At 43.3% G+C, this 23,901-nt stretch overlaps 1 protein-coding gene across 10 annotated transcripts in view; it reads right to left on the minus strand.

The window, feature by feature from the left end:
* LOC125447318 (protein phosphatase 1 regulatory subunit 29-like) overlaps positions 1 to 23,901 on the minus strand; it is a 400,071-nt gene that overhangs the window by 46,533 nt on the left and 329,637 nt on the right. For 2 of the 10 annotated variants that reach the window (XM_048521645.2, XM_048521646.2), the window contains one exon: positions 14,078 to 14,110. The exons of the other annotated variants lie outside the window; for them this stretch is intronic. The gene's annotated coding sequence lies outside the window, so the exon portion shown is untranslated. The remainder of the gene's footprint in view (positions 1 to 14,077; positions 14,111 to 23,901) is intronic. 10 annotated transcript variants of the gene reach the window in all.

The following is a 23,901-nucleotide window of genomic DNA, read 5'->3' on the forward strand; positions in this document are numbered from 1 at the left end:
GAGGTGACATCTTTCAGTTGAGGCATCGGACCAAGGCTCAATCCACCTTCTCAAGTGGCAATGATGGAATTTGAGGCACTACATCACCAAAGATCGGGGCACTGGGACCCTGGCCAAAATCAATACCTCAACATCTTATCTCAATCAATACCTTATCCCTTAATCAATACCTCAAAACTCAAGTGATTTGTTCATTATCACACTGGTGCTTACTGGTGCTTTACTGGTCGGACAGGGTAGTACCATATATTCTGTTCTGGAACACAATACAGCAATTGATACATTACTAGTTTTCTGCCTTTAGTATATAACTTTATTTTAAGACACTCCTGCTGGGGCTGGACCACAATCAAATTCCATTACAAAGAGGGCAACTGAAGACACAATATGTGTTTCTATCCCTGGTGCCTATATTCTAACTCATAATGTATCTAGTTCAGGGATCCTTTCTGTGCTCACTGACCTACAGTTTTTTTTTATCTGGCAAGCATTTCCTGCAACACAATTAATTTGATTTATTATTGTCACATGTACCTCGACACAGTGAAAGGTTTTATTTAGCATGCAGTACAGGCAGATCATACCGTACAAAGATCACAGGGTGATTGAACACAGCGAGGAATACAATGTTACAGCTACAAAGAAAGTCAAGATCAACATTAGATTTGAAATTTGAGAGGTTCATTCAGATGTCTAACAATAGCCAATAAGAAACTGTTCTTGAACCTATCAGTACTTGCATTTAAGCTTTTGTATCTTCTGCCCAGTGGAAAAGTGATTTGAACTGGGGGTGGGAGGGGTCTTTGGCTGCCTTTCTGAGACAGCGAGAAGTGTAGATGGAGCCAACGGATGGAAGGTTGGCTTGTACGATGGACTGGGCTGTGTTCACAACTCTCTTGTAGCTTCTTTCAGTCCTGCGCAGTCATAATGGTGAGTACACTTCAAAAAAAGTACTTGACTGGCCATAAAGCAATTTGGGATACCTGGTGGTGGTGCAAGGTGCAATATAAATGTAAGTCCTGCTTTCTGTTTGCTGTTTGCATTCAAATTTTGCCCCAGGGCTAAGCTTATTTCTCTTCCTCTTTTGGAGTTTTCATTTTTTTTGTTCTCCGCACTCAGCAAACACACCATTTCCTTTTACACTTTCCATCCAGGCATTTTGCATCCTTTCCCCCTCAAATCCCAACCACACACCTCTCTGTTACCCAGATCTTCTACCCAACCCATCATTACACTTCTGCCATCACATCACCTTATCACACACCAAAACTGGCACCACCTTGAATTATCCCTTGGCTACCCTCTGTGCTTCCAAAGACACCTTCCAAATGAGCCATTGACCATGCATGATAACATTCTCGGTTAGAAATATCACGTCCCTGTGCGTCCTGTGTCTGGAGATGGGGGAAAGGCTAAAAGCTGCCTCCTGATGAATTGGCTGCCATTAGAAACAAAGTCGCACACCATGAAGGTGGCCAAAAAAAAATCAACATTGTAAAAGTATCAAACAACAGCCATTTTATCACCACTCTGGGTCCTGAAGTCCATGGGGAGAATGGGAAATCAAAGAATTCAGTCCCTTCTGAGGCATGCGTTTGTATGCAACTGCTGCCATCATATGTAGATTGAAGTTTATGTTTGAATATTCACACCTCAAACTCAAAGAAATTACAACTCTATCAGTTTACTTCTTGCAGACAGTTTGTATAGAAGTGGTCCCTCATTCAGACTGCATCAGACCAGCTCCTACTGATTTTAAAAATATTTGTTCATCGTTTGTGGGCATCACAACTGGGCCAGTACACATGTCCCATTCCTAATCGTCATGGCAAAGGTGGTACTAAGATGTCTTCTTGAACTCCATATGGCTCTGATGCACAGACTCTCGACAGCAGACACCCCAAGGCACTGGAGCAGTAGCACCAACACTGCCTGTGCAAGATCCTGTGAATCCACTGGGAAGAAAGATGCACCAACACCAGCATCCTCAACCAGACCAGCATCCCCAGCATTGTCTATAATGGGCTGGGCATATCATCCGCATTACTGACAAAAGACTCCCCAGTCCAGTGCTCTACTCCCAGCTCCAAAACAGCAGGCAAGCCTCAGGTGGGCACAGGAAGTGCTTCAGTGATACCCACAAGGCCTCACTGGGAAGACCATACAAACTGGAGAAGGAGCATCCAGGAAGGTGCTGAGCACCTTGAGACTTGCCACCGGGATAAAGTGGAATGCCCATGGTTTAGAGAAAGGGAGTTTTAAACCTTTCTTAAGTGACACCACTCTGGGGTGGCCCCTCCACTGGTCTCCCTCTTCCTCAGCAGCAATGCTGGCCAAGACATCCCTAATACTGGCTCTCATAACTGCCATTCCTGAATTGGAGACCAAATGCTGGGAGAATTAAATGCTTTAAGAAAACCCCAGCCACAAATTAAATATGAGCGGCGCGGAAATTAAACTACCATTGACACAGTCAATAACTTCCACCCACGGTTGCAGACATTGTGAGGTGTGCAGTCTTTGTGTTACTCAGCAGTTAATCTTACGTAAAACCTATCACTTCTCAAATGGTATCCTCTATTCTCGCACAGAAGGAAAGTTTAAAAAAACCGCATCAAGGGTGGACTGCAGCTGGTTTTGCTCTGGTTTGACACTATATAATTATACCGGCTACCAGGCATGCATGAGCAGGAGGCATTGATTTAAAAGGGCTGCATCCTAGCTGTGTTAAACAACACTTGCAAAATCCAATAAATACCACATGAATTTCTTCATGCTCCAAGCAAAGGCTTGTACTTCAGTCAAGCAACAAAACACATGTATATTTAGCACAGTTACAGCCCATTCTGCAAATACACTCACAGATTTGCCAACATAAATCAGAATAGGGAATGGGCAGTGTGTTGGCATCTGTGAGTGAAATTTTCGGGTAAGTTAGAAAACCAGCGAGAATGCTGAGGTATCATTAATTCCTACATGTCACAAAGAGTACGGTTTGAAGAGACTTCTTTACTGGGAGCTCAAACACAATCATTTGTCACACAGCAGTGACTATTTACATCTTTAAAGGATAACATCTGAAGTAGATTCAAAAATTCTCATTTTGTTTTCAAATCTCGCTATCTCTGTAACATCCTTCAGCCTGACAACTTGAAGAAATTTTCACTCCTTAAATTCTGGACCACCTTTCTAAATGCATAATTTCACAGGGTGCAATTGCTGGCTCATCCAGCATTTATTGCTCATCCTTAATTGCGTTGGAGAAGGTGACGTTGACCCACCTACTTGAACTGCTGTAGACCATTAATGCATGGACACCCACAGTGCTATTAGAGAGTGAGTTCCAGGACTTTGACCCAGTGACACTGAAGGAATGGTGATATATAGTTCCAAGTCAGCATGGCGTGTGACTTTCAGGGAAACTTGCAGGAGGTAGCATTCGCATGCATCTGATACTGTTGTTTTTCTAAGTTGCAGAGATCCGTGGTTTAGAGCATACTGTTAAGGGAATCTTGTTGAGACGCAGCAGTGTGTCTTGTAGATAATACATTGTGCATCAGTGGTGGAAAGAATTCATGTTGAAAGTGGTGGATGTGGTGCCAATCAAGCGGGCTGCCTTATCCTGAATGGTAATCGAGCTTCTTGAATGTTGTTGCAGCTGAACCCAGCCAAGCAAGTGAACAGTATTCCATCACACTTTGTTTTTTACAGCGGTGGAGAGGATTTAGTCAGGATAGAAATTATTTTTCTGAGAATTTCTAACCTCGACCTGTTTTATAGCCACAGCATTTATATGGCAGATCTAATTCAGTTTTTGGTCAATGGTAATCCCTACACAACCTTGATGATGGATTTAGCATAACTGTAGGCTTCTCTACCACCTACATTGCTGCAAGTCTGGACTGCCAATTAGGCCAGACAGGGTAAGGATGGCAGATTTCCTTCCCAAAAGGATATTAATAAACTGGATGAGTTTTTACAATAATCAATGATAGTCATCATGTCCCTAATATCTGAGACTATCTTCCAATTGCAGATTTTATGAACTGTCCCCAGAGTAGTAGTTTGAGCCTCTAGATTAGTAATCCAGTGACATTACCACTGCTACACATTATCCTGTAAATAAATTCATCAAGTCTCCTTAGACAGCACCTTTAACCTTACAAAGGCATGGCCACCCCCATCTAGAAGGACAAGGGGAACAGGGAAACAATAATACTTGCAAGTTCCTCTCCAAGTCACACGCCACACGCCACCCAGACTTGTACATTGTAGTGATTGGAACCAGGGCCAGGTGGATCTCATTGACTATGAGATCCCTGTTTGGAGTTGTTAACCTGAACCAATCAGAGAGCCCTGGATGACAAATATAAACAAGAGATTCAGAGGATCTCTCCATTCAAGGGACTGGTTCTGACTGGCCGGTCAGAACCGATATACTGTGTATATATAAATAAAGGGTGACTTGGCAACAGGATACCGGCCTCTGTGCAGTTAGTTTAGAAATATATTGCTGTCACTTGGTCAAAATCCTGGAACTGCCTGCTAACAGCATTGGGTGGGTACCTACATCAAATGGACTGCAACAGTTCAAGAAGGCAACTGAGCACCACCTTCTCAAGGGTAACTAGGTACGTAAAGTAAATGCTGGCCCACGTTCCATGAATTTTTTTTTTAAATCTCCCTTCCATATCTCCTTATGTGACTTAGAATCAAACTCTGTCAGTGGGAGGACCTGTGAAACACTACTGGACGCTTCACTACGTTAAAGCCTCTGCATAGGAGGGTTATACGTAGAGTTGATGGCAATTGTGTTTTTTCCCTAGGATGCAGGAATTCCAAGGCTAGAGGGCACATTTTTATGGTGAGAGGGCAAAGATTTAAAAAGAGACATGAGGGTCAATTTTTTCACACAGAGGGTGGTTCATGTGTGGAATGAACTTCCGGAGGAAGTGGTGGATCTGGGTACAATTACAATATTTAAAAAGACATTTGGATAAGTACATGAGAAGGAAAGGATTGAAGAGATATGGGCCAGGGGCAGGGAGGTGGGACTAATTTAGTTTGGGATTATAGTCAGTATGGACTGGTTAGACCAAAAGGTTTGTTTCTGTGCTCTATGACTCTACAAGTAAATACTAGATATTGTTTGTATTGCTGCAGCAAAGAGCTGGAAGATGTCATTAATCATTTATTATTCACTAAAACTAGAGTATCACCTCACCCCTCTCATCCTCCTCAGTCCCTTATGCCACCCTCACCTACCGATGCCTAATTCTGATATGAGGAAGCCCACAATTCTTGGTTACGTTGCTATGGAAACTATTCCATTTGTATCACCAGGCAATGCACTTGAGATTTCCTCTGAAAACAGTAAAACAGTAATCTTCACATCCAGAAGCTCATTTACAAGAGGTCCTCTTTTGATTTCTTAACAGGAGGAACGACAACTTACCAGTTCCTTCAACACAATTGCACTTCAGTCTTTGTATGAGGGTTTCAGTCAATGATGCAGATAAAGAGCTTACCCTTTTTTTGCAGGCAAAGGGGCTCATTGAAGTGAGGGAGATCGCAGATAACCAAATGAATACTTTACCACCTTGCCAGCATTGATCACTCCCAATCAAGCTACAGTATGAAATGAATCGAAGAATAATGCTTATAAAGTGCTTTCCGTGACTACGGGATGCCTCAAAGCAATTTACTTCAATAAATTACTTTTAAAGTGCCACAGTTCCAATGTTATAATCAATTTGCACACAGCAAGATCCCCAAAAGTGGAATGATAATGACTTGATAATCTGGCTTTTTTTTTGCAATGTTGATTGATGGATGATAACTGACCAGAACATCTGAAATAGGCTACCTCTGCTCTTCTTTGAAACAGTAACATGGGATGTTTTATTTACATCCATTCAACCAGATGGAAGGCCCTGGGTTTGACACTTCATCTGAAACAGAGGACTGTATGCAATCTGAAGCTCAATTATTCAAGGAAGTGACTGCACTGCTTCATCTCACAATCATTTTCCAATCAGATACAGTACGGATTAGAAGTAAAGAAAAAAAATTCTGTCTATTTTGCTCCATGAGAAAACATACACTCTACTGGGTGGTGCGATGGCTCAATGGTTAGAACTGCTTTCTCACAGCGCCAGGGACCCAGGTTTGGTTCCACCCCTCAAGCAACTGCCTGTGTGGAGTTTTCACATTCTCCCTGTGTCTGCGTGGGTTTCCTCACACCATCCAAAGATGTACAAGTTAGGTGGATTGATCGCGGAAATGCAGGCAAGAGGAATAGAGTAGGTGTGTGGGTCTGGGTGGGATGCTCTTCAGAGGATTGGTGTGGACTGACTCCATACCGTAGGGATTCTATTATTCCTGCTTCAATCCAAGATTTCCATTTCACCTGCACATTTCAAATTGAGTGTCAATTAACAAAAGTGCCTGTCTACAAAATGACCTGTGATTGGAATACTGTACATTTCTCGCTGTGGTGGGCTTTACACAGACTGCCTGCATTGAAATTCTGTATCTGACACCTATTAACAACAGGAGGAGTCACCCTTTTTTTAGTATGTGGCATGTTGTTACTAACACTGTAGTACATGAAGGAGGTCACCTGGAATGGGCATTGGTTCTTAGTTAAGTAGACAGACTTCAAAAGTTAGGGTTATTCTTCAAGCAGAGGTAGTTAAGGGAGTTTTAATGAAAAGTGCTTATAGAACAAAGAATGAGTAACTGTAGGCAGAAGGTTGGTCAGCAGAAGACACATATTTACAATAGTTGCTGTAAGGGCCAGAGGGGAGATGAGGATCATTTTTTCTTTGACGCAGTGAGTTATGATGTCCTAGAATGCATTGTCTGAAAATGTGACAGAAGCAGATTTGATGGGAATGGTCAAAAGGGATGTGTAAAATAGCTGAAAGGAAAATATGCTCAGCTCACTGGGATAAGGGCAGACGAGTGGGACTAATTGGAAGCCTCCTTAAATAAACAGGGCCAAAATGACCTCCTACTGTGCTGTATCATTCTGTGATTCTGCAGAAACCCAAGCTTGTTTCTGACAGAGGATTACCTGGAAAGAAGCTGACTGCAGTGCCTTATTTATTTTCCAGGGAACCTGTGCCATATTTAGGGAGGAATACTCCATCTGCAACCCACTGATGCATTAGGTAATTGATGTGTGAATGTTGAGACAACGTTTTAGCTTGATTACGCATGGCAATCAATATCTGCTCTTTATCTTTTAAGACCAATTCTACTCAGTTATCAGAGAGAGAATCCGATTAAGGAAAGCTAAAGGGCTTGTACAGTGAGGCTTTCACCATGCCTTGTAGTAGAGTACTGGCATAAAGCCTTCATGTGCCTGACAAGGTTTTAGAGACCTGAGGGCAGATTGTACGTTGCAGTTCAAGGTCCAAATGTTCAAACGAAGTTACAAGGAGACATCAGCAGCAGTTTCTGTCAGTGTCCTCAGCCTGTCAGCTGGAATTTCAACCGAACAAACCACAGCACTACAATGGCAAGTCTTGTTATGACCACCTTGCTGTTGGAGGGAGCTTGCTATGGCTACCTCATTTCTTACAGTAACCACACTTCAAAAACGGCTGTCCATCTCTTGGAATTACCTGAGGCCATGCAAGGCGCTATCCAAATCCAAGTCTTTTATCTGCTTGCTGCATCACAATTTTTCATTTAATTACCTTTCTACCTTAAGAACACAATGCATTTGCAGCCATTTTCAAGTGCAAAGTATCCTGGATGGAACATAAAAGTGAGTGGAGCAGTTCTGCCAAAGGGGAGAACTGAAATGTTAACTCGGTTCTCTCTCCACTAATGCTGCTAGACGTGTTGACACGCTTTTTGGTTTTACCTGTGTTCGTATAGCACAGAATTATCTCCTGGCCAGAGGTCATGGGAGGGAGAAATAGTTGAGTAATTTGGCTCTGGACAGATATTCACCTGTTTCTTGCCACATCAACAACAAGGTCCTGGACAGAAGTTCCCCTGGGGACTTTCCCAATTCGCCAGCAGGGCCCTTAAGTAGCCAACTAATGACCACTTAACTACCTCAATTGGCCATGTCCCCAATCACTCAATGAATGATCGAAGTTTTAAGTAAAACGGTGTCCCAAGACACTTGTGTTTCTCTTTCTCTTACATTGCCACCAACAATCTGATAATATTTCCACCATTTCTCCAGGGTTTCCAGAGGTATTCCATTAAAGACATTGTGCATGATTCAGAGACAAAGGACATTCCATTGCCCACTTCCTCCACCAGAATCCTGCCCTTTGGAACATATGCATGCACAACATTCCTTCTGAGGGGCATCTCGAGTAATTTCTATCAGATGATCCCAGGTTGCTTAATGCACTAAATCTTCAGATTTAAGTATTCCCTACAGCCACACAAACTAAGTTCCCATATTCAATCTATGTGCTTCAATGTTTCCAGTAGCATTGCAGAACTGTTACAGAATAGGAGGAGGCCATTCATCAGGGCCATTGATGTTAGAATTGACCTTGACTTGGGAGGCTGAAAATTGGCCATGGTTTTCCTACAGGACACCTGTAATTCACTTCCTAATGCCTTGACATTGTCACCTCTCAATCCACTTTCAAACACCTCTGTAATAGACCCCACAGGCCCCATGGGGAATCATCAATTAATGTCCTCATGGAGCTCATTGAGTATGAGTTCCCTTGGTAACAGGCAATGGTCTGTCCAGGTGGAACACATAACCTGAGGTCTTTCTCAAGCACACACAAGTCTCTGTGGTTCAATGGGTCAGCTAACTGAAAGATTGGTTGTTCAAGATCACCCGTGGATGGCACTTTCACTGTTTCCATTCCAGCAGCTTGGGCCTTCTTGTGGTGTAGTGGCCAGTGTCTCTACCCCTGGACCAGAAGGCTTGGGTTCGATTCCCATCTGTTCCCAAGGTGTGTATAGCACTTCTGAAGACATTGATTAGAAAAACAGGCAGACTCATTGGCAGTGGAGGTGATACCATACATTATTTCTTCCTTCAATTCTATTGTGATATAGCCCCTTCTGCTCTCACAACACCTCTATCACTTTTGATGTTGTGCATCGTCTGTGATGGGCTTTGCAATGTAAATGTCTCATTGACTACCTGGTTGATTTACTGCTGGTGGTTACTAGTTTAGGGAAAGAGTCATGGTGATTTGGTGGTGGGAAAGCAGTTCAGTTGTGAGTTAGAACGCATCTGGATATAAAAAGAGAAAAATAAATAAATACCTGGGGATAGATCTGCAGAACTGTCTGTCCCAAGCTGGGACTAGCCTATGTCCACCTGAAGAAGTGTCTCACTTCTGTTTTTTGACAATAAATAATGTTCCTCTCCATTTGAGCTTCCTGTGTTACTACAGACTGTTTCAATTGCTCAGCCTATCTGTTTATCCATTGCAGAATCCTGTTCAAAATCCTAATTCTTAAGTTCCATAGACTATATACAGCAGACACAGGGCTTTTGGCCCAACTAACTCACTTTGGAGTTTATACTCCATACCACCTATTTCATCTAACTTACCAGCATAATCTTCTATTGTTATTTGGTCATAAAGAACTTGCTGAAAAAGACGCATTCTGACAATCTGTTTTATCTTGCACTATTCAGGACATTTCTTCTGCATGAGGGGAGAGATATGAACCAGTAAATGTCTGTCACCTAATGTTGAGTTCAAGTGCAGTATGTTCTTTCTGTCTGCAAAGAACAGGGCTCCTATATGTAGTGTCTAATGCACAAATACCTCATTCTGCCAGCCTGGCTGATAATCCTTCATTGCATGATGCTATCGTGTATAAGCAGGATAAGACAGCTAGTTTCACACATTGCTCAAAGTTTTGAAATATTTTGCCCTTCCAGGGTAATCAGAGATAGGCTGGGCATTTCTCAAGGCCAAGAATGACTATGTAGAGCCTTCCATGAGGTTGTGCAATAAACAGTGAGAAGTGATCTAATCAGGGTACCTATGATCCCATAGGATAACTTTGACATGTCTTGACCAATCAAATTCAATGTGCCTGGTTTAAAATTTAAACAAAACCTGGCTTTTAACTGTCGAACAACACTCTGCATGACAACATGTCTACCAATCAGAGTTCATTTGCCACTCTCCTCTCATGCTATATAAATGCTGGTTATACGCTTGCATGGGTTTTCTTGCACAATGTCCTGATGAGTGTAAGACAGAAAGCTTTCGCAAAAAGTATATATTTTTCAACAATACATAATTTTCTATCCCTTTAATTCTCATGTATTTATCTAACCATCTCATAAATGTATCTTCACTATTTGCCTTAATAGTTCCTTGTGATGACACATTCCATATTCTCACAATATTTAGGTAAGAGGCTTCATAGAAGAACGTAATTAAGTATCAGAGGATATAGAGATAGTTTGTGGTGATTAGAACAGGGTTGGTCAAGTGGATCCATTGAGTATGAGATCCCTGATTGGGCCTGTTACCCTTGGCCAATCAGGGAGTCCTGGCTGACAGAAATAAATAGGAGATGCAGTGACTTTCCTCACTCTATGGACTGCCTCTGAACTAACTGGTCGGAGTCCAGATACAGCGCCTGTGTGGCGAGAACTTGGCCTCTAAGTAGTTATGTCATATTAGAATTCTATGTGTTTCACTCAGATCCCCTTTCATTCTTGTAAATTCTAATGAATTCAGGCCCAGTTGAACAAATCTCTCCTCATACAATAATTCTGCCATCCCTGGATCAACCTGGTATCTACATAATGAACCTCCGCTGTACTCTCTCTCATTGGTATCTTCTCTTAGATTAGGAGACTATACTGTATAGTCCTAGTATGGTCTCACCAGCATCCATCTGTCAGCAAGTGTCCTTGTGGAACCAACCTGTAAGAACTCACTGGCCGCTCAAGTGTGAGAATAGTTCACAGGGTGGAACTCATGGGCTGATTGTTTCAGCACTGGGGGCTGGGAACTGGAAAAGGGGCAGGAGGAGCCACTTGGGGACATCTCCCTGGCTAGGGACTCGTGAGAAGTGGGCTACCTGCTTGCTGCACGGAGAAAGGTAGGCCAATTGGATAGGCGAGTCTTCAGTTAGAAGCAATTCTGTGACACTGACAATGGAAAGGTCTCTGTCGCACTGGGAAGCTGTTAGCTCCAAGAAGCTCTGTGGCCCCAAAGTGGTTAACCCTGCTGCCTCACAGGGACCCAGATTTGATTCCACCCTCAGGCAAATGTCTATGTGGAGTTTGCACATTCTTCACGTGTCTGTGTGGGTTTCCTCTGGGTGCTCTGATTTTCTCCCACAGTCCAAAGATGTGCAGGTTAAGGTGGATTGGCCATGCTAAATTGCCCATAGTGTTCAGGGATGTGCAGGCTAGGTGCATTAGCCGAGGGTAAATGCAAGGTTACAGGGATAGGGTAGAAGCTGGGTCTCCATGGGATGTTCTTCAGAAGTATTGTGCAGACTTGATGGGCTGAATGGGCTCTTTCCACACTGCAGGGATTCTATGATTCAATGAGGCGGCCACTGGTGGGAAAAATCATACACTGGACCCAGGCACTGCCTTAAAAGGGATTTCCCCTCATCTCTTAGAGACACAGCAGTTTGCACGTCTCTGAAACACTGATTACATGGTTTCACTGAAGGACATTGCCATTTTCCAACCTCCCACAGCATTGGGTTTCTCTCCCGATGGGTTGCCAATATGCTGCATGGCTTCTGTCCATTGTCCTTTGTAGGTCAGGGAGTGCTGAGGTGTTCAGGAGGCCATCTCTGGGCTGGTCTCTTAACCAGTAAGTGAGAACTCAAGTCTTCCTGACCCTGGTATCAGGATCTTAAAAGCTGCAGCAATGGCCAACGGTTTGGGTCAGAAGGTTATGGGTTCAAATCCCAGAGCAAGACTTGGCCTCAAATGTTCATGGTTGACATTCCAGTGCAATACCAAACAACTACAACACCGTTGGAGGTGCCACCCATCAAATGGGAGGTTAAAATCAGGCCTCAAAAGCTTCTGTCTTGGTTGAGGTAATAAATCCCATAACACTGTTGTGAAGAAGAGCACCTGTCTAGTGTTAAGTCCTCAATCAACAGCAGAAAAAAAAGGGATAATTGGAACAGTATCACATTCTACAAAACAAAGTTCTGAGGATGCTGCAGATCTGAAATATAACAAAGCCCTGGAGAAACTCAACAGACACAGTAGCATCTGTGGAGAGATAAACAGAGTTAATTATTTGATCAAATTTGACTCTTCTTCAGAATTTAGTTTCTCCAACACTTTCTGATTTTATTGTCACAATGTTACTGGTTGGAGATTATTGTGTGTAAATGAACTTTCATTGCCCATACCCCAGAGCATGATTAGAGAAAGAGAGAGAGACAGTCGGTAGGCCAGAAACCCTTTCTGAAGAAGGGTCTAGGACCGAACCGTCAACCTTCTTGCTCCTCTGATGCTGCTTGGTCTGCCGTGTTCATCCAGCTCTACACCTTGTTATCTCAGATTCTCCAGCATCTGCACTTCCTACTACCTCTAAAACAATAATACCACTAGGCCCACTGCCTCCCCCAGATTATTGGGGAAAACCCCATCTGGTTCACCAATGTCCTTCAGGGAAGGTGAAGCAAGGGCACAGACATTGGTCTCCCATCAGGAATTCACTCATGATTTACATGTGCACAGCGCATGGACTCTGACCAACTAGCTCAGGGCTAGTCCCTAGAGTGAGGAGACTTGCTGAATCTTCTGTTTATATCTGTTATCCAGGGCTCCCTGATCGGCCCAGGTTAACAGTCCCAAGCAGTGAACTCATATTCAATGAGGAGCTGGATGAACACAGCAGGCCAAGCAGCATCTCAGGAGCACAAAAGCTGACGTTTCGGACCTAGACCCTTCATCAGAGAGGGGGATGGGGAGAGGGTTCTGGAATAAATAGGGAGAGAGGGGGAGGTGGACCGAAGATGGAGAGAAAAGAAGATAGGTGGAGAGGAAAATATAGGTGAGGATGTAGGGAGGGAATAGGTCAGTCCAGGGAAGACGGACAGGTCAAGGAGGTGGGATGAGGTTAGTAGGTAGGAAACTGAGGTGTGGCTTGAGGTGGGAGGAAGGGATGGGTGAGAGGAAGAACAGGTTAAGGAGGCAGAGACAGGCTGGGCTGGTTTTGGGATGCAGTGGGGGGAGGGTATGAGCTGGGCTGGTTGTGTGATGCAGTGGGGGAGGGGACAAACTGGGCTGGTTTTGGGATGCGGTGGGGGAAGGGGAGATTTTGAAGCTGGTGAAGTCCACATTGATGCCATTGGGCTGCAGGGTTCCCAAGTGGAATATGAGTTGCTGTTCCTGCAACCTACGGATGGCATCCTTGTGGCACTGCAGGAGGCCCATGATGGACATGTCATCTGAAGAATGGGAGGGGGAGTTAAAATGGTTCGCGACTGGGAGGTGCAGTTGTTTATTGCGAACTGAGCGGAGGTGTTCTGCAAAGCGGTCCCCAAGTCTCCACTTGGTTTCCCCAATGTAGAGGAGGCCATACCGGGTACAATGGATGCAGTATACCACATTGGCAGATGTGCAGGTGAACCTCTGCTTAATGTGGAAAGTCATCTTGGGGCCTGGGATGGGGGTGAGGGTGGAGGTGTGGGGGCAAGTGTAGCACTTCCTGCAGTTGCAGGGGAAGGTGCCGGGTGTGGTTCCCCCACTGGACTGACCTATCCCCTCCCTACCTCCCCACCTATACTCTCCTCTCCACCTATCTTCTTTTCTCTCCATCTTCGGTCCGCCTCCCCCTCTCTCCCTATTTATTCCAGAACCCTCTCCCAATCCCCCTCTCTGATGAGGGGTCTAGGCCCGAAACGTCAGCTTTTGTGCTCCTGAGATGCTGCTTGGCCTGCTGTGTTCATCCAGCTCCTCGCTTTGTTATCTCAGATTCTCCAGCATCTGCAGTTTCCATTATCTCTCATATTCAATGAGATCCACCTGAATAAACAAAAACCAGCTGTACAGCCAACTAAGCTAAACAGCCCCAACACAGTAACTGCCATTAAATCTGTGATGATGCTCCAAAATACTTACATGACAGCAAGTACACAGGAGAACTGGCAGCATCTGTCGAGAGAGAAACAGAGTTAACATTTTCATTCCAGTATGACTGAACTGAAAGGAGTTGGAAAATGTTTTTCTTTTCTGTTTTTTGATAGAAGTGGACGAAGGCCCAGTGCAGAAATGACAGAAATTTTAGCATACGAACAAGGTGATTTATTGAAATGGCAAAGAACCAGGGGCTCAGATTCAACAATGTACAATGCAAACTCAAGGAACACCTCATTCTGTGCTTAAGCATTTTAATGCCTCTCGAGCTCAACACTGAATTCCACCACTTCAGAGCCTGACCTCATGACATCTGTTCTCTATTTTTCTTGCACTCTTCCCCACTCCTTGCTAATTGCACTAAAGAGGTTACATATGCTCCCTTTCACATCTTAATTAACACCCATTTAAATCTCGATTCCTCTTTTATTATCATTAACAACACTTTTTTTCTGCAATGTGCTTCTACGCCATGTTAACTTTGCCCATTTCTCTGCCTCTGTCAAAAGTATAAAGAACCTATTTTCCAGCCGTTTTCAGTTCTGAACAAGAGTCATGCTGGACTCAAAATATTAACATTGTCTCTTACTTCACAGATGCTGCCAAACCTGTCAAGTTTCTCCAGCATTTTCTGTGTTCATTTCAGATCCCCAGCATTTGCAACATTTTGCTATTATTCAGTAGTAGTTAATTAGATGGAAAGTGCTTTGAGCCATTTTATGGATAAGAAAGGTGCTATAATAGACATGAGTCTTTTCACGTGTTAGCATTATTCAATTACTTGACAAGAAGAAAGCAGACAAAAGTCGGAAATTGGTTTTGATAATAATACACTGGTTAATATACTTAACATTTCATTAGCCAAGAGAGCAGTATTCATCAAAGGCACTTGTTGTTGAATATGAAAAATCTACAACGAACTGTACTCGAAATTGCATTAAGAATGAGCTGTTGAGTTCTCCTTTTTAAAAGTGGCCTCTGAACTCTCCCTCTATTTCTTAATCCTGTTAATTGTATAACAGTATAGCAAATTGACATGGACAGTTCGAGGGTCACAGACACACGCTATGCTTGAGAAGGACCATGGCCTATATTTCACAATGTGTAAATGTTAATTTGTTAAATGTTCTTGTAGAAAGGTCAGTTGAACATTTTATTATTCACTAAACCCAAGTTGCTTTAAATGTCAAACCGAAGCATTTTGGAAGCTGTTTGAAGTCTGCTCTGTTCTCTAAATACAGCCGACGTTGGACAATTGCATTTGTTACACAAGGCAAATCATTCCTTCCCAGAATAGGCTAAAGGCCTCTTCCGCACTCCATGACTTTATGACACAGCTCCCCAATGACATTCACTACTCCAATGACTCAACTGGCAAACATGGTGGTGTATATATCAGTAGGCCTCAATTTTTGGCTTGCGTTGAGACAGAGGTAACAGCCAGAAAATATCAGCTCACGTTCCTGATCACTGACCAGGAAGGGCGTGTTTATTGTGACACCACCACCGGGTGGAGGAAAAAGTGTACACACACACGATCACAGCATCATGGCCAGCTGACTTAACTGGTCCCATCTGAGAATGTGCCAGTGGTCAGTTTGGCAGCCATCTTGGCATATGAGGTGGCCATTCAGCGCGTTATATCTTCATACCTTCAAATGAGTATCATTACTTACTACCAATTTCCTGTGTTTTCCCCATATCCCTACTCATTATTTCTATCAAAATAACTATCCATTACCCTTTCAAATGCCACAACTGAACTGAACAGCCTCCACCACAATTCCAGGCAGTGTCAATTTTTCACACATCAATTTGCTCTTTCTGGAAATCATTTTATGTCTATGCCTACTTATAAGAGGTTACACTTCTCCCTATCTATCAAGCCCATACGTGATTCTGAAAACCTCCAACCAATCTCCTCTTAGCCTCCAAACGACATAGGTTTAAGGCAAGAGGGGAAAGATTTAGAAAGGATCTAAGGGGCATTTTTTTTCATGCAGAAAGTGGTGCATGTACGGAATGAGCTGCCAGAGGAAGTGGTGGAGGCTGGTACAATTACAACATTTGAAAGGCATCTGGATGAGTACCTGAATCAGAAGGGTTTAGAGGGATATTGGCTAAATGCTGGCAAATGAGACTAGATCAATTTAGGATGTCTGGTTGACATGGACAGGTCGGACCAAAGGGTCTGTTTCCATGCTGTACAACTCTTTGACTCTAACAATTTTCTCTCCAGGGAGAACAATCTCAGTTTTCAATCTATCCCCAAAATCTAAAACTTCTCATCCTTGGACCCATTTTAGTAAATTGCTTCTGCGTTTGTTTTGTTGTTAGGCAAGGGTACAGGGTCACAAAACCAAGACTGTTAAGATGCAGTTAAGCAATGAGCCAATTGAATTGCAGAAAAGGACCAAGGACTGAATGTTCCTTAGCTCCAGATATTATTTTGCAAGAGAAAACTATTGTAGATGCGCTTACATATACTTGCAGATAATTCATATTAACTCTTGCTCTGCTGTTGTCTGCCCTATTTTTTTTTACTGAAGGTTGCAAACCTCCCTCCACTTCAAACGCTCAGTTATAGCAGTGTGTACTATATACAAGACGCACTGCAGAAATTCACCAAAGATCCTCAGACAGCACCCATGACCAATTTCTTCTGGAAGGACAGGACAGCAGATACATGGGAACACCGCACTTGCAAGTTCCCCTTCAAGCCACTCACCATCCTGACTTGGAAATATATCCCTGTTCATCAGTGTCACTGGGTCAAAATGCTGGAATTTCCTCCCTAAGGGCATAGTGGTCAACCTGTAGCACATGGACAGCAGCAGTTCAAGAAGGCCACTCACTATCACCTTATCAAGGGTAACTAGGGATGGGCAATAAATGCTAGCCCAACTCTGGGAGGTGGATAGAGGAGCACGGCTTCATATGAAGGATATAAAGGTTTGGGGGGAGGAATATGGGTGGGCCCAATGCTTGACATGAGGGTATGAGTAAGACTTTTGAATTAACTGTCAAAAGGTTCACTTTTCCAGAGTCTAGCTCATGACATCTCTCAAGTGCCAGGAATCACAAGTCTGGGCTGGAGGAGTACGCCAGGTCTACCTCTTCAGTCAGTGTAGCAGTCAAGTTAGAAATGCAGGCTGTGGGCTCACAACGTAAACCTACTCGCACCTTTTACTGATATGAATATTGGAAACCCTGGTATAGGGTCAGGGATCCAGGAATCAGGCCCTAACTCATTGTGTCCAAATCTGGGCACCACATTTTAGGAAAAATGACCTCATAGGGAGCGCAGAGGACACTTAAATAGTGAGGGACTTCAGTTACATGGATAGATAAAGAGAATGTTTTGAGAATTAAGAGATATTATTTTCCTTGGAGCTGAAAAGGTTAATGGGAAATTTTAAAGAGCTATTCAAAATAATGAGGAACTATGATCAATGGCATGTGTTTTATATATTTGATTTGTCACAGAGCAATGTGGAAATGGCATGAGTTTCTAGATATGCAAGACAACATTTACAATGCTTTAAACAAAGACTTAAAATGGCTACACCATGCTGCCATCACTTCCAATGTTGTTTGTTTATTTATCTCTCAGGCTTAAGAAATCAGGCCTAGTGAGTACAGACGAGTTACCAGATTCAAACAATCATACACAGAACAATTGAACACTGCAATAAGGTAAATAAAGCATTACCATTTCCAGTGGCAGATATTATAATAGTTCTCTTGGTTACTATTATTGGGACTTCCAATTCCAACCCATGTTCCAAGAGAATTAGCCTGGGCGTCAGGATTGCATTAATAATGCACCATCTCCCCTAATTACACTTCACCTTCTTTGATGACCCTCTGGAAAAAGCTCATATCTTTGGCCAAGGAGCTTAATGAAAGGCTTTGTTTATGGACAGATTGCCTGAAGAGATATGATGCATGGATTTCTGAATGTTCTTAGTCTCACTGGAAACCTCAGGAGGTATTTTGCTATATCTGTGATTGCAGGGAATGATTGAAAGCAGGTTATTCTAAACCAATGTGAGATGCTGTTAAGAGAAGGGCACAGATTATAGACGTGTTTGCATTTGTTATTATCAAGATGATCGAATGATGTTGCATGACAGTGCTCTTTTTTAGACAATAGCTGTAACACAAAAGGAAGAATTTAGTTAAAAATAGAACTTGTCAGAATTGGAAAACCTCCTGCGTCTCTGCAGGTTTCTTTCCCCAAATAAAGAACCATCTTTTCATTGGCTCTGATGAGTATGTGTTGTCACTGTCAGTGGCCTCATGCCCTAGGAGTGAGTTATTTTACTGTGTGTTGCCTTTTTGGTTTGTTCTTAAGGTGCTTGATGCACTTTCAGAAGACGTCCCTATGCCGACTTAAGTCAGGGATTACTGACATTAGCCAATAGAAGTGGGAGTAGGCCATTCAGCCCCTCGGACTGTTCCACTACTCAACTAAATTGTGGCTGATCTTCTCCCTGAAAGCAATTATCCAGCATTGTGTCCTTATCCTGTAATATACTTAAAATCTATAATTTTTAGCTTTATAGAACACTACCGTGAAGAATCTCCCTTTTATAAATGCTTTAAATAATCTGCACAACTCAAACAGAATAATTACATGGTTACAATAAAGAAGGATGCCATTCCACTTATCGTGACTGTGCTAGGTCTCTGTAAGAAAAATTCATGTAGTCTCACATGCTCACTTTTTCCCCAAGCCGTGCAAATCTTGTCTCTTCAGAAGCTTATCCATCACAAGCTACAATTGAATTTGCGTCCATCACAAGCTTAGGCAGTGTTTCCTAATCACTGACTACGTTAAAGAAAGGTTTTTTCATGTTGTCTTTGGTTCTTTTTGCCAATCACCTTAAATCAACATTCTCTGGTCCTGCCAATGGGAAAAAATTTATTCCGATCTAATGTTTTTACAAAATAAAAACTGAAAAAACTGCGGATGCTGTAAATCAGGAACAAAAACAAAGCTGCCAAAAAGCTCAGTAGGTCTGGCAGGATCTGTAAAGGAAAAAGCAGAGTTGACATTTCGGGTCCGGTGACCCTTCAGATCACAGTTCTGAGGAAGAGTAACTGGACCCGAAATGTTAACACTGTTTCTTTTCCTTCACAGATGCTGCCAGACCCGCTGAGTTTTTCCAGCAACTTTTGTTTCTGTTCTTAATATCTTTACTGCCTTCTTGATTTGGAATACCACAGTCAAATCTCCTGCTGGTCTTCTCTTTCGTAAGGAGAATAACCTCAACTTATCCAAGTGCTGTATGACTCTCTAATTATAACTGAAGTCCCTCATCTCTGCAGCCAGTGCAATAATTCTTTTCTGAAACCTGTCTAAAGCCTTCACATTCTTCTACATTTAACAGAACCTCCCTGCAGCAGGTGGTGGCGGTGAGGGAGGGTGCTGAGAAGGGGAGCTCACGCAGTTATGCGGGGATCTCCAGCAGCAGGTGGCGACAGTGAGAAAGGGTAGCTCGTGCAATCAAACAGACCCTGTCTGGAAAACAAGTGTCTTTCGGGTAATAGGGCTCATGGGAAGAAAGAAACAGATCGACAAAAGATTCCTCAATCTAAGGTAAACCACAGGCTTCATTCCATGTAAATGCTGTAAATACTTACTGTTTAACTTTAATTTCCCTTCATGTTTTTAATGACCTGATCCTAGAGGAATATAGAATCCCTACTTTATGTTCTTTGGGTCATCTCTGTGTTCAAATCTCATGTTACGCTGAAATGCAACATTCCAAAGTGGAGGTAATACTTCAGCTGAGGTAGAACTAGTATCTTGTAAAGATTTAAAAACCGAAAGAACTGCGGCTACTGGAAATCTGAAACAAAAACAGAAATTACTAGATATTTCTGATCATAACCTTCTCTTATTCCCTAAGCTTCTATTCATAAAGCTCAAAATCTTGTAAACCTCTCTGACAGCTTTTATAACTTGCCTTGCCTTGCAGCACAGATAGCTCCACATCTCTCCATTCGTGCAGCCTCCTTGGAATTCTACACTTTACTTTAAGCCGACTCTTCTTGTTCTTCCAATGAAAATGCATCACTCCACACCTCTTTGCATTGATGTTCATCAGCCATGAGTCTGGTCATGTCACCAAACTGTCTGCTCTTCTTGAAGCCTAACGTTTTCTTCCTTTACAATACTTAAAAGTCTGAGAAAGTGATTCTGAGAAAGCAGTAGAGGACCTTTGAAATAACTCCACAGGGGCCGGTGTTCACCAAGTCACCCTTTATTTACACGTGTATAGTACATGACACTGACCCAGTCAGATCAGAACCGGCTCCAAGAGTGAGCAGGGCTCCGACCCTCCTATTTATACCATCATAGAATCCCTCCAGTGTGGCCCAATTGGCCCATCAAGTCCACAGTGACTTTCCAAACAGCATCCTACCCAGACCCATTCCCCTACTCTATCCCCATGACCATGCATTTCCCATGCCTAATCCACCAGGATCCTGGTGTTGTCCCAATCAAACTTACTACAAGACTCCTAAGACAACTGGCCATCACAGTAGCACACAAACTCACATCAACCCTATGCAAACTACTAACCCAAACCAAAGACCGTTACCCACTATGGACAGGGCAAATGTAATATACAAGATCCCCCGCCAAGACTGCGACAAACATTACATTGGACAGACAGGAAGAAAATTAGCAACAAGAGTACACAGACATCAACTAGCTACAAAAAGGCATGACCAATACTCTCATATCTCCATCCACATGGAGAAGGAAAACCACCCGTTTGATTGGGACAACACCATGATGCTGGGACAGGCCAAGCAGAGACGAGCACAGGAATTCCTAGAAGCCTGGCTCTCCACTAAGAAAGCCATCAATAAACACATAGAGCTAGACCCTATACATGCTCCACTGTGAAGGAAAACCGGAAGTGAGGTAATCCAGTTCAACGGACATCGGAGTTTAAATATCAGGTGGGAAAACATGTCGGCACTTCATCGGAGGCTGCACCAATGATTAGATTAGATTCTCAACAGTGTGGAAACAGGCCCTTTGGCCCAACAAGTCCACACCGCCCCTTGCAGCATCCTACCCAGACCCATGCCCCTCACACACCCCTGAACACTACGGGCAATTTAGCATGGCCAATCCACCTAGCCCGCACATCTTTGGACTCTGGGAGGAAACCGGAGCACCCGGAGGAAACCCACGCAGACACAGGAAGAATGTGCAAACTCCACACAGACAGTCACCTGAGGTGGGAATTAAACACGGGTCCCTGGCGCTGTGAGGCTGCAGTGCTAACCACTGAGCCACCGTGCCACCCATGTTACCCAGCACGGTAATGAAACATCTGTGGAACAAAGAACCAGCTCGGCGAGCCAACCAACCACAACATCCACAACCCGAGCTACAAATCCACTCCAAAACCTTAAGGATACAAAGATGTCTGTCAGTGCTCCAGTAATTTGTTCTCTTGCCTCCCTCAATATTCTGGGATAGATCCCATCAGGACCCAGGGTCTTACCTACCGTAATACTTTCTAAAACACACTGCATCTCTTCCTTTTTAGAAGAAACTTGATTTAGAAATTCGATACTCCTTTCCATGAGATCATCCTCCAGTAATTTCATCTCTTTGGTGAACACTGGCATTGAGTATTTGTTTAGGACCTCACCTATTCCTTGCGGCTCCACACATAGATTCCCTCCTTTGGCCTTGAGTGGGCCAACCCTTTCCCTAGCTACCTCTTGCTTTATGTATATAAAGCCTTGGGATTCTCCTTAATCCAATTTTCTAATGAGTTTTCATGACCCTTTTAAACTCTTCTAATTCTTTAAGTTATTTCTTATTTATATATTTCAAGGGCTTCATTAATTCCCATCCTCTAGACGTTACATATGCTTCCTTTATCTTTTTGACCAAGGCCATAACATCCCCGGTCATCCAATGTTCACATATATTGCCATACCTCTCCTTCATTCTCACAGGAATGCGCTGCTCCTGAACTCTTATCAACTGCCATTTGAAATACTCTCGCAGGTCCAATGTGATTTACCCTCAAACAGCTGCCTCCAATAAACATTCTCCACTTCCTGCCTAATGTGGCTGTAGTTCACCTTCCCCCAATTTAACACTTTCACCCAAGGACTACTGCTATCCCTATTCATGGGTATTTTAAAATTCATGGTATTATGGTCGCTGGTCCTGATATGCTCCCCTACTGAAACTTCACTCACTTGACCAGGCCCATTTCCTAAAGCCAGGTCCAGTATAATCCCTTGCCTGGTGGGACTGTTTACATACTGTGTCAAGAAATTCTCCCTGAATGGGCCTTACAAATTCTGCTCCATCCAAGCCCCTAGCATGTAGTGAGACCGAGTCAATATGGGGGAAGTTAAAATCACCCACGACAACAATCCAGCTGTTATTACATCTTTCCAAAATCTGTCTACACATTCCTCTATCTCCCAGAGGCTATGGCGAGGCCTGTAGTATACCCACAGCATTGTGACTGCACCTTTCCTATTCCTGAGCTCTAACCATATTTCCTTGCTGCACCAGTCCTCCGATGTATCCTCCCCCAGTACAGTTGTAAGATACTCCTTTACCAGGAATACAACTCCCAAACTGTTTTCGCATCCCTTTCTATCACTCCTGAGACATCCAAATCCTGGGACATTCAGCTCTCAGTCCTGACCCTCTTTCAGCCAAGTCTCTGTAATCGCAATAATGTCAAATATCCAAGTAGCAACCAAAACTCTGAGTTCACCTACCTTGCCTGAGATACTACCCACATTGAACCACATGCATTTCAGACCACTTCCCCTGCTCTTTTCAGCAACGTTCCCTCCTTGTTCTTGTTCTTGGTAATATTTGCCTTGGTTTCTACCTCTCCCTCAATTTCTGCAACTACTGCCCTCCTCCTCTGGTTCCCAACCCCCTGCCACCCTTGTTCAAACATTCCCCAACCACTCTACCAAGTTTCTCTACCACGGAACTCCTGGCTAGTAGTGCTCAAACTGCACGACTAGGCTTTAAAGGTGGCACCAGTGCTGGGAATCCCAGGATGTCTTGGTAGTAGTGAGTATTTCTACATCTAATGAGAAGGAGGGTTGAAGCATGGTTGCAGGCAGGTTTCAAAGAATAGTGCGATAACTCTCAGAGGGATCAAGGAGAGAAGCTTTACATGAAACTCAACAAAACTGATACAGTCAATTTCTGGTACAATTCAGCCCGTAATCTCTTTCTAAAGTTCACAACCAAATTGCCCCAGGTTTGAAGAAAAAGTCATAGAGTCATACAGCATGGAAACAGACCCTTCGGTCCAACCAGTCCATGCCAAACCTAATCCCAAACTAAACTAGACCCTCCTGCCTGCTCCTGACCCATACCCCTCCAAAGTTTTCCTATTCAGTACTTATCCAAATGTCTTTTAAGCGTTGTAATTGTGCCCACATCCATCACTTCCTCAGGAAGTTCACTTCACACTCTAGCCACATGTGCATTAAAAAAAAATCCCCCTCATGGTTTTGTTTTTAAATCTCTCTCCTTTGACCTGAAAAAAGTGGCCACTGTGTCTTGAAATCCCCATCCTAGGGAACAGACACCTACCATTAACCCTATCTATACGCCTCATGATTTTATAAACTTCTGTAAGGTCACCCCTCAACCTCCTCAAGTAAATAGAAAAGGCTTTCAGCTGGTATGCAAATATTAGATTCAGAACCCCTTCCAACATAGTGACATGGGTATAGTCAATGAAACTCAGAGGAAATCTGCAGGCTTTGTCATTTACACT

The sequence above is a fragment of the Stegostoma tigrinum genome, chromosome 38, assembly GCF_030684315.1.
Source record: "Stegostoma tigrinum isolate sSteTig4 chromosome 38, sSteTig4.hap1, whole genome shotgun sequence".
Taxonomy (NCBI): domain Eukaryota; kingdom Metazoa; phylum Chordata; class Chondrichthyes; order Orectolobiformes; family Stegostomatidae; genus Stegostoma; species Stegostoma tigrinum.